The sequence below is a fragment of the Mytilus trossulus genome, chromosome 2 (genome assembly GCF_036588685.1).
Source record: "Mytilus trossulus isolate FHL-02 chromosome 2, PNRI_Mtr1.1.1.hap1, whole genome shotgun sequence".
NCBI lineage: Eukaryota > Metazoa > Mollusca > Bivalvia > Mytilida > Mytilidae > Mytilus > Mytilus trossulus.
In genome coordinates this window covers 50,048,703-50,065,454 of record NC_086374.1, presented here as the reverse complement: position 1 = coordinate 50,065,454, position 16,752 = coordinate 50,048,703, and the positions used below count along the sequence as shown (strand labels likewise).

Here is a 16,752-nt window from a genome sequence, read left to right as displayed (position 1 = left end):
TACAAAATCAGATGTATGCCAAAATTGTATCCTTACAAAATTAGATGTATGCCAAAACTGTATCCTTACAAAATCAGATGTATGCAAACCTGTATCCTTACACAATCAGATATATACCAAACTGTAACCTTACAATATCAAATGTATGCTAAATGGTATCCTTACAAAATCAGATGTATGCCAAACCTGTATCCTTACAAAATCAGATGTATGCCAAACCTGTATCCTTACAAAATCAGATGTATGCCAAAACTGTATCCTTACAAAATCAGATGTATTCCAAAACTGTATCCTTACAAAATCAGATGTATGCAAAACTTTATCCTTACACAATTAGATATATGCCAAATTGTATCCTTACAATATCAAATGTATGCCAAATGGTATCCTTACAAAATCAGATGTATGCCAAAACTGTATCCTTACAAAATCAGATGTATGCCAAAACTGTATCCTTACATTATCAGATGTTTGCCAACTGTATCCTTACAAAATCAGATGTATGGATAACTGTATCCTTACAAAATCAGATGTATGCCAAACTATACCCTTACACAATCAGATGTTTGCCAACTTTATCCTTACAAAATTAGATGTATGCCAAAACTGTATCCTTACAAAATCAGATGTATGCAAAACTGTATCCTTACACAATCAGATGTTTGCCAACTGTATCCTTACAAAATCAGATGTATGCAAAACTGTATCCTTACAAAATCAGATGTATGCCAAATGGTATCCTTACAAAACCAGATGTATGCCAAAACTGTATCCTTACAAAATCAGATGTATGCCAAAAATGTATCCTTACAAAATCAGATGTATGCCAAAACTGTATCCATCCAATATCAGATGAAGTAGGAATCCACATAGATTCAAGGATTCTATATAGAAAGTAGGCAAACAGGGATAATAAAAAAAAATCTTGACTGGGGTTTTTTTCTCACTCTCATGACAAAATCCTACTATCTAGCTGGAATTTTAAAAGTCTGTATGGATTTTTCTGTCTTGAAAATCTTAAGAATATGATTAGATCATTCATTTTTCCAACTACAAGATTGTTCCAGAATTAATAAATTCCTACAATTCAAATTATCATTCTATCTGGAATCTATTTAATTATCTTAAACTGTATTCTTGTTTGCCTATAACACAAATTTTGCTGTGTTTAATGCAACCAAGTTCCAGTTCACAAATTAAAAAGTTGGAGGGGAAAAGAATGAAAAGATGTGTTGGAAATTGAAACACAGTGCTCCAAGGTTTCTGTATGGATTCCTACTACTGTCTGACTAGAATATAACTCTTTTCTGGTAGGAATTCAATGCAATATTCCTTCTATATTCCATGTACTTTCTGTATGGAATATTTCATACAGGATCAGTCTATATCCTTAACAATTTTTCAGATATATGCCAGCCTGTGTCCTGAATGTATATATCTTTTTGAGTATCATGTTGTATATTCATTTAATTTCAGAGTTCACCAACAGATTTTTAATTTTGTATTTGCAGATGGAGCTGAGAGGATGTTTCAGTCACAGACCTTGGATAGACTCCGTTGTAGCAGACCAGGGAGGGTAGCGCATAGTTCTCGTAACGCTATACAATAGTAACAAACTCATTCTACTCTGAGATTGTTAAAGGGCCTGTTTGATGGAAGTGACACCAACGTTCTCAAATTTTTTTTTTTTTTGTAGATGGAGCTGAGAGGATGTTACAGTCATAGACTTTGGATAGACTCCGTTGTAGCAGACCAGGGAGGGTAGCGCATAGTTCTCGTAACGCTATACAATAGTAACAAACTCATTCTACTCTGAGATTGTTAAAGGGCCTGTTTGATGGAAGTGACTACAACGTTCTCCAAAACATTACTAATATATAAAGTTTGTTTTTGTTGTAGATGCAGCCGAGGGTATTTCAGTCTTCTCCAACAAATTACTAATTTTTATTATTTTTATCCATTTCAGAGTTCTTACAAAGATGTATAGGTATACAGTATATATTATTTTTGACATTTTTTGTTTGTCTTTTAAGAAATATTGTGTGGTATTAATGTCAATGAGATAAAACTCACAGAAGACATCAACATTGATACCATTATAGGGTATCAACACTATTCGAATCAATTTATGTATCTATGCTGATTGAATTCTTATCAGGATAATTAAAAAACAACGTTTAACAGTATAAACAATCATGTTCAGTTACCATTTAAAGGATGGGAACAGAAATCTTTTGAGTGAGAAATTGTTGGTAATTAGAGACTGAATTCCTTGGAACACAAATATCCTACCTTACAAAATTTAACACAAAACTTTTTTTTCATAAAACAGCACACACAATTTAATTAAGAATATGTTTTCCATATCCTAGAACATCTGGGAATGGCCTTTCTCGTATTTCCACAAAATTCAAACAGCCAGGTACTTTGATGATCAAAAGAGACAATCAAAAATGAAAAATACCAATGGGGCAATCTTATACCATGGATGAAAAAAGACAGCACATAACAAAAAAGAAAAATCTACATAACACTTAACTGAAAAAAGAAATGGTGCATCACAGGCCTAACCAAAGACCAGGGATGAGCGCCAACCCGACCATAGACTAGGGATGATCTCCAGCACCAAAGGATGGATAGTATTTGATATGTTAACTAATTTACAAATTGACAAAGTTAAATGCTTTTTTTTTCATTAATTTTTTCATTTTTTCTTCTATCAAAAATTAACATATTTAAACATTAAAGTTTTATTTATCGGAATTATTTGAACTTCCTTTGGTATGCTACCTAAAACATTTTTATATCCAAAATTTAATAATATATCCTTTACAAAGAAAATATAAGTAAAACATACTGATGACTCAGTCTAACTGCATGAAAACACTGATATCTTGAATGACAGTAGAGAAGAAAACAATCACTCAATGAGAAGGGGAACTCTTAATGAAATTGGTATATAAATCATGAAATGGGTATACCAATATGATGCGGCATTCAACTTATTCATCCAGTTGTGCTGTATATTTACGAAGTAAAAATCTGGTGCACTATACTAAGATCAAAGTGATATATATTTCATCCTTAGGAAAGTTGAAGGGTACAATGTTAAACTAGAGGTGAGGGGGGATAGGACCTTTATCAGGACTACGGGATCGGTTGTTTTTAAGCTCGGGATTTCGGGATTGACCCTTTCGGGATCCGGGAATTCTTCTTTCGAATTTTGGGACCTCAGGATTTCATGTTTTTAAGCCCGGGATTTCGGGATTTCATGTTTATAAGCCCGGGAATTTCGGGATCAGCACCCCTCCTATCCCCCCTCAGAGGTGGATCCAGAAATTTCCAAAAGGGGGGCCCACTGACTACATTTCTAGGTATTTACAACAGACTGTCTTTTGTTCCAATGATTGTCCGATATGGCAAAATGGGTTTAAAAAGAAAAAGGGCATACAGTTATGTTTTTTGCTCTGCAGAAAAAAGTTATCAAAATGCAAAAATTCAGACTAAATTCTTATAAATAAACAAATATCCTAATTTTTTTTCTATTTTCAATACATTGTGATTGTCAAATTGGAGAAACTAAATTGAATTGTGGTCAGGTGTATTAAAATTTTCATAGCTGAACATTTATCTTTATATCTTAAATGTTTTCTTATAGACTTAGTAAATATCAAATAATCATTTCAGAAATACATTGAGATTGGAGCGCTGCGTCTTTGCTAACATTTAATATAGTTACTTTTTGCTGTAGCTTGCAGTTGGTTCTAGTTATGTCTTCTGTTTTTTCTTGGTTCTTTGGATTGTTTAATGGTTTTCAAGTATATATTCAGGATATGGTGTTTTGCTTTCGAAGGAATCTTTATATGTAATTCTGAAATGAAAAGTATTTGATATTTTTACTGTCATTTAAATATAAAAAAAGAGCTATGTTTGGGCATAAATCTGCTTTTAACTTTGAATCTGTAGAATGTTAAAAGCAAATATCTTAAGTTAGATTCTAAATTCGATTGTGATTTGATATATTGTAATGTATTGTAAATAGAAAAATAATATATATATGTATATAAATTGAATACCGGGAGAGTGAAACTTTATTCAAATTGTTGTAATTCACTTAGTCTTCAAAATTATTTCATGGTATCCGCTTCTTCTAACCACTAATCGTAAAGTAAAAGTAACATTTCACAACTATAATCAAATTGGATGTATCTCTTATCTAAAAAAAATCACTTTTCAGATACTTGGTCCATATTGGAAGAACAATTATTTTAAATCATTTCAAATACCCCCAAAAAAACCTTCATTCTGAATTATCTGAAACTATTATCGTCTCTCAGAGATTTTCCAAGTATTTATTCCTAATATTTACAGAAGGAATATCTCTTTTCTGTGGTGGATTCAGCCATTTTAAAAGAGGGTCCCAACCCAGGATAAAGGGTGGATTCCAACAATATGTCGCCATTTGAACTCATTGATCCTCCAAAATAAGGGGCTACCAATATGAATTTGTATTAATTTGACTTATCACATTTCATAGTTGCTCAGCATGATTTGTGGACAAGATTTGTACAGATTCAGATTTTTTCCCCTGAAAAATTGCACATACTCAGTTGTATAACCAAGCAGTCTTAAATTCAAATTCAAATTTGACCCTGTTCCAGACTATGGAGATTTCTCTAATTGTTTTTTTTTATCAGTTAATGACATTACAGAAAACCTACTTGTTTTAATTTGGGATCTGTTTCTTCTCCCAATAGCGAAAAAATGCTTTTTATTGACCTCAACTGGTTCTGCCAGTGAGTTCTGTATTGATCCAGTGGTTCCCCAAGAGTTACCTTGTGTCAGTCCATCTCTATTGATGTCAAGATATCAGTGATTTTCTTGCTTTTCCAGAAGGAGTCATTGGAAGCAGTCCCATGAAAAAAGAAATTTGATATCACCAATCAAAATATAATTTGGGAACAAAAGCATAATACTTTTTAATTGTATATTTTGGAACTATTATTCTTCAAGTATTATAGTTTAAAAAACAAAGTTTTGCAGAATTGCATTCAATTTGAATTTTGAAAATTATTTTTATATACCCGGTAAATGAATGTGTATTTTTATCAGTTCACCATTTTTCTAACTTAATTTTTTTCTAACTTTTAAGATTTCATACTAAATAGTTCCATTTTGCATCATATTTGTATTTTGTTTATTTCAGGATTTTTTGTACCACTTTACATAAAGATTGCACACATGTTGAAGTTGCGTACCTACTAGTATGGAAATGCTTGAGGAGTTTCCACCCATTTTTCCGAATTTTTTTAATGATTTTTCTTTCAAAATTTACATGGTCCCTACCAATTTTGTGTACCGGTACATGTAATCAATTCCTGCAGTTTTTCAATCTAGATCTTTTAAACTTCACACAATGATTGCACAAATATTTAAGTTGTGCACTTATAACTGTGAAATTGTTAGATTTTTGTGATTTTTCTTCTGTAAACCTCAGAAAAAGGGATTTTCATTAAACTATGCATCAAAATATTAAAAATTGTTGGTGATTTAAAGGTGTTGTTATGCAATTTACTATACTGTACGTTTTTTTTATTACAATTGTAATTTTTTTCATTAAGTATTTACATACCAGATGTCTGCTAACTAGTACAAAAGCTATTGTTTAGAGTTATGTGAATAAAAAAAAATGTAAACATAGTTCTAAATACTGCTTTTTATGGGAAAGAAAAATTGTGGGGTACCAAATACAATTTGGTAAATTTAAAAGCACATCTGGTATTTTGACATAGTTTTATGAACCAAATATAATAGATTATTTTTGTTTTACATCAAGAATTATTCCTGTAGCCATCATTGGAAAATGAATATGTTGTTAGATGCTTTGGAACATTCTTGTGACAATTGTGTGTTTGATTAGATACAACGGAAAGAACATTTCATGAAGTGGATAAAATGGATTCAGTGAACTGATTAGCACAAAAACCTTTGTTGAAATGCATATAAAAGTAGGCATAGTAGCAGCTCCAAGGAAGATGGTTATATAAATCTTCAACCAATTCTGAGGCTTTTCCATGGAAATAAAAAGGCAAGTTTAATTAAGCCAAATAAATGCTATACATTTCTGTAATTAATTTGATTTTATATTATTACAGCACCTTTGTAATCTTATGCATTCATAACACCATTGCTAGTTTATAATTTAAGATGCCAGGTACATGAAGATTTTTATATAGATACAAAATTAAATCCGGAGTACAACTTGAAGACTAGTACAATGAATAAGATTTTCATTCAATGGGATATAACTCATTGTAATATATGCAGATTTAATTGAAATATGTTTAAACTAGATGATTTTGGAGAGTTGCATTTAAATCATAAACTTATAAGACTAATTTCACAAACTGTTATTTTACTATTATGAACTTGTGATGTTTAAGAATTTAGAACAATATTTGGTGAATGTTGGAGGAATGGAATTGTAAAATATATAAATTATCAATTTTTATATTTTAGGTTCTTTTTGTGAGATGTTTTCATGGTCTGGGAATAAGACTTTGTGGTCTAATACAGCTAATATGAAGGTAGGTACCAGTATAAAAATTAAATGTATTATGAATATTAGAAGTATGTGCTCTAGGCTTGAAAGTTAAAAATGAGTGTGATGACTAGTCTTTTAATACTCTACTCTTTCTTTTATTGGTACAAATATGTGTAAATTTAAGAACTTTATTATTCAGTTTTTTGGTTCTGTTGAATTGCTGTATAGTGAATGTTCTCAACATCTATTACACATATAAACTTTTTCTATATAATGTACATTCATAGATATAAGAAAAGGTGGTATGAGTGCCAATGAGACAACTCTCAAAAGTCACAATTTGTAAAAGTGAACCATTAAAGGTCAAAGTAATGTCTTCAACACAGAGCCTTGGCTTACATGGAACAGCAAGCTATGTGTCCAAACAAATGTCCAGTGTAAAACCATCAAAATGGGAAAACAAACGGTCTAATATATATACATAAAAAAACTAGAATCATTAATGAACCACATCAACAAACAACAACCACTGAACATCAAGTTCCTGACTTAGGGCAGTTGAAAACAAATGCAGGGGGTTGAAACATTTTAATAGGTACCAACTTTCACCAGTTTACCATTGGAGATCCTTTTAAACACTTTTGAATGACTAAGCATTTTATATTTCAGGTTAGCACCACAGCTTGTCTGTAAGGATTGAGGCTGGGAAGGGCCATTGGAGCTGACTTTTATGGTAAGAAGATTTAGCCAAGAGCATGTAAATACCATAGATTTTTATTATGCAAAGATTTAGATCTTTCATTTTAATTTTTCTTAAAATAACTTTATATAATCTCAAAAGGAAGTATCAAGATAAATAAGGGAAAATCAAATCAAAAATACCTGTACTAAGAAAATCTTTCTTCAGTCTGCACGTTCATTTCTTTGTCTGTCTGATTTCCATCTGTCCCACTTTAGGTTAGTTTTTGGTCAAAGTAGTTTGTGATGATCAACTTGAAACTTGTATGATTGCTAAGGAGATAATTCACCCTGAGACCAAATGCCGTGGATGTAAGCAAATAAGCTCACTGTATGGCCTACAACAATGAGCAAAAGCAATACTGTACAGTTAAAAAAAAAGTCCAGAATAAGAAAAAAAAAGATGATTCAAACTAGAAAACCAACAGCCTAATTCACGATGAATCGATGAAAAAATATGTCATCATCCAACTACTTGTTTGTCATTCTTGTTTGCTAATGAAGACTGGTAGTTAAAATTTTTGCCAACACAGGACTTAAAAACTAGTTAATTTTTTCTTTGCATTAGATATTGTTTTAACAACGTATATTTCTTTTTCAGGCAACTTTAACTGAGGATGCATCAAATTTTTGTGTGATTTAACTGAAACTATAAAGAATGTAATTCAGACAATAATTGTGTATGTGTGAAAAAATGTTAACATGGTTAATGATTTGAGAGAGAAAAAAAAAAAAAATTGTGTAAAGATTCTCCTTTTTCAACAAGATTGGGAGTTGTAGGATATAAGTTATCCAGTTCAGAACCTGTTTATTATCCCCCCTCCCAAGCACCCTTGTGACTAGGTTTGATGGGTAAGTTGAAATTGATGGGAAATGGACATTAATTTTACAATTTAACTTGTAGTCTAGATCTACATTTTACGCAAGATATCTTAATATGGTCCATGTGTAGGGGAAACATTTCCAGCAGGTTTAGAAGGGAGAATCTAAAAAAGAAAAAGAAAAAAAGAAAAAAATGTTTTTTCATTGAAATGTGATTTTTAAGTTTGCTGAATTGTTACATATATATTTTTTCCAACATTTTGTAATTTTTAGCAGTGCTTTTACCTTAAAAATTATTTCAAGAGAAACATACTGGTAGTAAAACGAATTTATTTTTTTATTGATTTTTGGTGATGAGTGCCACTTTCTGGAAGATTGGTTATATCTTGGTGGCCATTAATATTATTGTTGAGGAAGTATTTAAAAACGTTTTGGATTTTTGATAACAATATTTTTTTTAATTTTATTCATACTATTTTTTTAAAATGTAGCAATGGTGAGGAGTCCTAACAGGGTGAAATTTAGGGCAAAGGGAGGTAATTTTTTATACCCTTGTTTACCCCTGATGTCGGGGAAAATATGGCTTTATTTTCTTGCATATTTGTAGAAGTTTTGGGGTTAATATCAGATGTATTATGCTAGCTAATATTGCCTATTATTTTGAGTTTTGTAAATAGAAAAATGTAAACATCATAAGCTCTAAATGACAGATTTTGAGAGTGATGAGGATAAAAAAAAATGATTATTTCCCAAAAAGCATAGAAAAGGAACATCTTGGCAAAATGGTAAAAAAAATAAATTGATTGATTGATCACACTCAGCTTGAAATATAGTCCAGGCCATTTTTTTCATTGGTTGAGGAAGTGAGATTAAGGGGAGATAATCACCAACATTCCTAGTCAATTAAGATTTAGAGTCGAAAAACATCTACCACATTAGGGTTTTGAATTCTAACCTCAGTTTTGACAGGCTAGTGATACAGTAGTTCTAAGACCACTCTGCTACCAATACAATACCCCTAGAGGTATAAATTGTAGTGAAAATAAAATAAGTTTTTGAAATGCTTTGTATTTTTGTATTAAATTATGGTGATTGATACTGTATACTGTATTGTTAAATGTTAAATATAGAAAGGATGTGAAGTAACAACGGGGTGAAATTTTCAGGGCAAAGGGAGGTAATTAATCACTCTGTTTGACTTCATACTTGAAATATTCTCAGTGTTTGGGAATATAACATTTTTGTTGAGCCTTTGACTTTTGTTGAAAAAGCAAGACAAAGCGGTCCTATTATCTGTCGTTGGCGTTGTCCCCAAATATTTACTCTGTGATTTTAATTTAATAATTAAATTTTAATAACTTTCTTAAACTATCCTTGATTTCTACCAAACTTGGACGGAAGCTTGTTTATAAGATAGTATTCCAAAAGTAAATTTTTGTAAAAAAAATTTCTGTTTATCTGTATTTTACTTATAAATGGACATAATTTTTCTGCAAATTAACATAACATTCACCAGTCTCTGTGGTTAAATGAAATATTTGAATAGAATTTTTCCTGTGTGATTTGAAAAGTCCCCCCTTCCCTTGGACAACCAATTATTTATCGTTGAAATTATTCGTATGAATTTACTTAAGGTAAAAAAAAACCTTGTTATTATTTATAGTGTGTTATATATTTTTCTTGTTCATCAGGGCCTTTAAGTCATTTTTTCAATTTCGAAATCCCTCAAAAATATAAGCTAAAGGAACCTTCAAAATAAGATTTTTCTTTGATTTAGTTTGTAATAATATGTTAAAGAGGAAAATGTCTGTATTTGTCCATCTTTGTCTTCCATCCAAAACTCCAATACGATATAATCTGAAAAGTGAATTCATGGATCATGTATGCAGGGTTTGGCTTGATAAAACACAGAATTAAATGTTTTATAAGAACAAGACTTTAGGGATTGCGACAGTGATTTAATAAGAGAGACATATTTCGTTCCTATGGCATCTTCATCAGGATTAAAACTACAGAAGAGTACACAATCCTTTAGTGATAATTTGCATTTCACAATGTCACCATCAGGATAAATTATAAATAGGGAGTGAAGGTAGATGGGAAAGATCACTGGATCAAGAATGTTAAACAAAATATGTTTTTGTAAATTTGGACAACATTTAACTTGCAATTATGTACCATTTATTCTACTGGATGTAGTACAGACTTGCAGTCACATACCATTTCAACACTGGAAGAAGTATGTTTGTCTGAGCGAAGCCAATTGGAAGCATGTACCTCTTAGTGAAGCTAATTGGGAGCACATACCCTCTGTCTTGTTGCGAAGCTGATTGGAAGCAGTACATATATACCTCTGTCTGCTATAGCTAATTAGAAGCAGTACCCCCGGCAGAGTGGTCCCAGTTAGAAGTAGTAACTCTGAGCAAAGCCAATTGGAAGCATGTACCTCTGCAAAATTTGATTTTTAACACTTTTCAACAAATTTTATTTAGCATTCTTTTTAAGGTCTACTTCTATACCTTCTTTCATTTTCTATTTATTATTATTCCCTCTGTTGACATGGTGAAGTGCAAATATCACTTCACCATTTTGCACTCTTCTGTAGTTCTTATTCTGATGAAGGTGCCGTAGAAATTGAAACATTCCAATATAGTTTAATACTCCAACAATCCCTGAAGTATTGTTATAAGGGCTTTAGAATTATCATATTCTTTTTAGACAATTTAAATAAAAACAAAAATAATATGCATTTTGCTGATTATTTATTTTCCTGGTAACTTTAAATGTAAAATACAATAAGTACTTTTTTGTCGAGCTTTCGACTTTAGTCGAAAAAAGCGAGAAATAGGGATCATAAGATAGTGTCAAGAAAAGAATTTTGTAAAAGAAAAATCCTGTTTTTTCGTATTTTACTTATAAATGGACTTGGTTTTTCTGCAAGGAAACATTACATTTACTCTTTGGTTAAAGTTTTTGAAATTTAAGAACTTTCTTTAACTACCCTGGATTTGTACCACACTTGGACAGAAGCTTGTTTATGATCTAAAGCTAGTATCTTGATGGAAATTTGGTTAAACATTGTTCCTGTTTTTTTGTATTTTACTTATAAATGGACTTATTTTTTTTATTTAATATAGGATTTCCCCATATTTTCCTATAAAATAACTTTATCTTATACTTAATAGAAAAATGAAATGAAATCATGGGGTCACTGTTCATTTACGCTCACAATCTGCCTTCGAAAAAAGCATACATTTTTGTTGATGTCCTTTTTTCTGTTGAACTAATAGGAGAAATATCGGTAATATTGAAATAAAAAAGGAACTAAATTACAGAAATAGCTTAAATTTTACAATTATTTAGTTTATGTACAGCTTATTCAAAAACAACATTAAGAAATATAGGTCACCAATGAGTTAAAAAAGATATTCAAAATTTAAAGCCAAAAAATGGCATTTTTTGCAGCAAAGTTTGGAGCTTTTTCAATGATATCTACATTTTAAAAGTCACCTGGGACCAACACGATTTGATTTTCTGAAAATCTTATACCCGCGAGCCTCCTTAAATGATAGTATTGAGAGGAATATGTTTATTAATTTTTTCCCGCATTTTTGTTGTGTCTGCTTTTAACAGCAAAAGTAGGCGAAACACTGGGTTCTGCGAAACCCTTACCAATTTTTTTTCTAAAATATTTACTTTTGTAAAAGTTTTTTTTTAAATATCAGATGTATACTTGCTAAAATTGACTATTATTTAGAGTTTTGTAAATGAAAAATTGTATGTAAACTTAGCTCTAGATAATTTTGAGGGTGGGAGAAATCATAGGTTCCTTCAATTGATTAGGTGAATTTTTTTGAAAACAGGATTTGTTAAACATTTTTTAAAAGTGCATCTGATATTTTTTTATATATATTATTATTTTCAAAAGCAAATGGACAATAAGATAACAAATAGAGCCACCTTGGCAGCCATGAGAGCAGCTCTAAGGAAGATGGTCAATTAAATCTTCAACCAAGTCTGAGGCCTTACTATGAAGAATCAGTGGTGAGTTAAAATGTTCCACAAAATATAATTTCTGGGAACGTATACTTTCAATTTGCATAAATGTAGTCTTGAAACTTTGAGAGATAAGCAATAATACAATACACCCAATTTATGGTATTAATGTTATTATAAAAATTATTTGTTTATTAAGGGTTTTTGTTTGATTATGAGAATAGCTACATCATTGCATAACTTTTGTTTATAACATTGAAACTAATTATTTGCATTAAATGTATTTTGTTTTCTTCCTTTGGTATTAGTTTACATATTAAAGATGACAATGAATTTATAAAAATAAAATAAAGTGTAATTTTGTTATCCCTTAATCTGCATATTATCAATCTTTAAAATAAGTAAAATTTTTTAATTTTAGATTGTTGAATTGACAGTATTTTCGTGGTGTTGGGAGTAAGACTTGGATATCTAATATTGTTAACATGTTGGTAGGTATTAAAGCTTCTGATGAATAATTTCATAGGATTTGAAATGAACTTTATAAAGGTTGACCACTGGACATTAAGCAACCAACAATAAATCAATCAATATATTTAAAAGGTCTAAGAACCAAAAATTGAAATATTCAATAGTTGATTTTTCTATTGCAAATTTTAAACCATGAGTTTATGATTCAGAATACCAAATATTTGTTTCCATGATTTTGTTGTTATTATCTTTGTGCTATTTTTAATTTATTTTGACCATACAGAAAACTTAAGAATAACTTTGTATTCTAGGTTAGCATCACAGCGTTTCCATAGGGTTACTTGCTGGAATACCAATTAGAGCTGTTTAAAGGTAAGAATTTATTCATCAATCAATTTAAATTTAGATTTACTTTAATAATATGAATGCCCCATGAAATCTATTTATCTATCCTAAATAAATTTCAATGTAAAATGCTGAATAAGAGATATGAAGGGGAGATAACCTAGTATTATGTAAAACCAGTGCTGTCATAAAAAAGATGTATAATAACTGCCTTTTATTTAGTATTTCATACTTTTATGCCCCACCTACTATAGTAGAAGGGCATTATGTTTTCTGGTCTGTGCGTCTGTCCGTCCATTCATCCGTTCGTCTATCATCAGATTGAAGTTTTTGATCAAGGTAGTTTTTGATGAAGTTGAATTCAAACCAACTTTAAATTTAGTACACATGTTCCCCCATGATATTATCTTTCTGATTTTAATACCAAATTAAAGTTTTTACCCAAATTTTTAACGGTCTACTGAACATAGAAAATGATAGTGTGAAGTTCATGTTTAAGTTTTGGTCAAGATAGTTTTCGATGAAGTTGAAGTCCAATCAACTTGAAACTTAGTACACATGTCCCCTATGATATGATCTTTCTAATCTAAATGCCAAATTAAAGTTTTGACCCCAAGTTCATGGTCCACTGAACATGGAAGATGATAGTGTGAGTGGGTCATCAGGGTATATTATGTACTAGGGACACATTCTTGTTATAACAAAGTTATCTCAACCAAATGTGATGAAACTTGAACAAAATGCTTATTATCACAAAACACAGATCTAGATCCATGTTGGGTGGTGTCACCTTAACAGTTAAAGGAGCATATGTGTTTCATTGGCACATTCTTTATTTATTTCATTTTTAGCTCACCCTTTCTAAAAAGAAATGTGAGCTTTTATCATCACTTGGTGTCTGTCATCATCATCTGTTCAGTGTAAACTATTGCAAACATCTTTTCCTCTGAAACTGCTAAACTAATTACAGCCAAACTTATGCTGGATTTTTTATTTGTTTATTTGTTTGTTTGTTTGTTTGGATTTCATGAGTTTTCGTTCATTAATATGTTTTTTAAATTCCAAAATTGCTGTTTTAATTTTTTATTAAATATCTAAATTATTTTGATACTAAGAACTAAAACTTAAATTTGTTTCTTTTCAGTAGAAAGTGTTGCTGCATTGTATGGTAAAATCTTCAGACAATAACATACAAACAATCCGATGAACTGTTGCTATCTCTGTTGGTAGAATCCGTAGACAGTTTTCTTATAAGCAGAAGAATGAATTTATAACAAATTGGTTTTTTTGTATTGAGTTCAAATTATAAATGTATTTTTTTATTTTTTTACTTGCATTTGATTATTGTTTTGTTTTGTTATCAATTAAACTGTGAAATTATTGTAATTTGAGGGGTCCAAAGAAATATGCTATAGGTTTCACAAAGTACCTATAAGACTCACATCGGTTTACATATATTTTTTAAGTTGTGTACATGTTAGTCTAACAAGTGCTTTGTGAAACAAATTTTGCCTGTTACAAACCTTTAATGTAGGACTTTGATGGCCAAATATTTAAAAATATCAAACAAATACCCTGTTAAGCATTTGAAGTTTTTGATTCCATATTAATAATTAATAAATATTTGGCTATTTGATTGTGTTTTACTTCACTTTCTGTACATTTATACAAAGAAATGGCTGTCAGTTTAATTATTTGGTTTTGTTTATTAAATACATTATTCAGAATTTGAGGCCACTCAAATGAAAATAATTTCACTGTTTATGTAGATTGTTTAATTTTATATTTTTTTTTATGTTTTTTCTCATTGATAATTTTTACTTTAAGGAAAGTTTTAGGGTTTGTCTTTTGAAGTTTAAAGAGTTATTTTTTCCACCCAACATTACTCAGGAACCTTTAAAATTATTTTACCTTAATATTGATGGATGGCGTTTTAACCTCCACTGGCAAATTAAACTAGAAATGGGTTTTCTTGCCCTTATTCCCTAATTTATAAATCTGACTGAAATAATAAATACTAGTTATCTCCCTTCCTGTGCTGGTTCCCTAAAATGAAAATAAAAAACTTAATTTTTGAAAATGACTCTTCTTAGAAATAGGATGGGAGTAAAACTAACAGATAAAACCGCTTGAGATTAAAATGTGGAAAGATTTATTAATTTTTGCAAAAATCTAGATTTTTAGATTAAAATTAATTACCCAGTAAAAAAGTTGAGTACATCCCGAAAATTGATTTGATTCATGCAAATTTTTATATTCTTATATTGTTTCTTTTACTATTTGTATAAAAATTGTAATGTTTTTGTACATCCTTTTTTAAAATTTGAGACAAACTGAGGATTCTATTTTTTATGGAATTCTATAATTTTTTTTATTTCTATCAATAAGTTTGGTAATAAAGCAATAAAAAGCTAAAAAGTATATATATACTAAGCAAAAAACTAGTCTCCTTAGGAATCAGTTATAACATAATTTCATAAATATGTCTCAAAATAGACATGATTTAATAATACAACCAGTTTAAGAACTCATGGTACCCAGTAAAATAAAAATCCTCAGTACTCTCATTTATTTTTTTACTATTTTATTGTAATATTATGCTTATGATACTTAACCCATGACGCAGATCCTTTTCCTCCTTCTGATTGTAAAGATAGTGTATAACAAATGCATGGCCAAAAGCATATCACAAGTTACAATTTGTTTAATAAAATTACACCCATACCGAAGCAGATTGTGTTTGGTTTCATTTGCGTATTTTGTATCATGCTATATATATATGTACTATAATAATAAAATTAAGAAGTTGATAAAAATTATTCTAAACTCATCTTATATTTCGTTTAAGCCAGGATGACAAATAAAGGGAGAAGAGGTTTCTGTTGTCGAGGTCGTGACATAAACAATGTCCATCACTTGTTGCCAATCATCAAATGTCTTTGCTACTTTAAACAAGATTTGAGACAAATGATGCTTTAGAAATTACTCAATTTACAGTGGATTCATAACTATTTGTTGGATACCAATTTTCAAGGATTTCTTGGGTATTAGAACACCACATATTTTAATGTTGCAATAATTAGGGGTGATCTGATCTTTAACTGATTGGTATGTATGGTTATTTGTAAAGTACATTTCGAACAGATATTTTCAACACAATAGCATGAAGAAGACTGTGAAAGGAGGAAACAGTAGATTACATAACATGCAATATACATAGAACAGGAAAATACATGTCAGCATTATGAAAATAGGAATAATATGTTGTATGATTACCAATGAGACAACTCTTTAACAGAGACCAACTGATGTGGACCGTATGGTGACCTAAGTTGTTAAGCTTAATTTCTGTCTCATTTTGAGCTCTTGTAAACAACTAGCAATAATACAACATCTTTTTCATATAGAACCTGGTATCTATAGGTTCTGACTGCCTTTGACAATGAGCAAAATTCATACCACATAGAAAACTTTAAATGACCCCTAAAACATTTCCAACAAGACCTGATGTATGCACGAAACAATTAACGGAATTCAAATATACAACAAACGACAACCACAGATCAACTACCTTGGGACGACAAAATTCCATTATAGCATAAGAAATTCAAAGTGATCTTCAAAAAACCGTATTCAACTGATATAGTATAAGGGGCATCTAATTGTTCTGCATCATAAAGTATCCAAAATAACAATTCCCTATGCCTTTTACTAAACTGATTTTTAGATTAATCTCTGAATTTTTTTTTATTTTGGTGAAATATTAGTCATATGAAACGAGTGACTGGTAAAAAAATAATGTTTATCCAATTCTTGAACCAATGCATGTATATATG

At 30.2% G+C, this 16,752-nt stretch overlaps 2 long non-coding RNA genes across 3 annotated transcripts; both read left to right on the top strand.

Annotated features, from left to right (window-relative positions):
• Window positions 1-6,517: 6,517 nt before the first annotated feature.
• LOC134707500 (uncharacterized) lies at window positions 6,518-10,103 on the top strand. Its single transcript, XR_010105718.1, has 3 exons — window positions 6,518-6,587; window positions 7,214-7,277; window positions 7,884-10,103. It is a non-coding gene; the product is annotated as an uncharacterized LOC134707500 (long non-coding RNA).
• A 33-nt stretch (window positions 10,104-10,136) lies between these two features.
• On the top strand, window positions 10,137-15,691 carry LOC134707499 (uncharacterized). Of its 2 annotated transcripts, none has more exons than XR_010105717.1 (4): window positions 10,137-12,148; window positions 12,522-12,591; window positions 12,883-12,943; window positions 14,064-15,691. It is a non-coding gene; the product is annotated as an uncharacterized LOC134707499 (long non-coding RNA). The 2 variants fall into 2 exon arrangements; XR_010105716.1 differs by having other exon boundaries at window positions 14,061-15,691.
• Window positions 15,692-16,752: the final 1,061 nt, after the last annotated feature.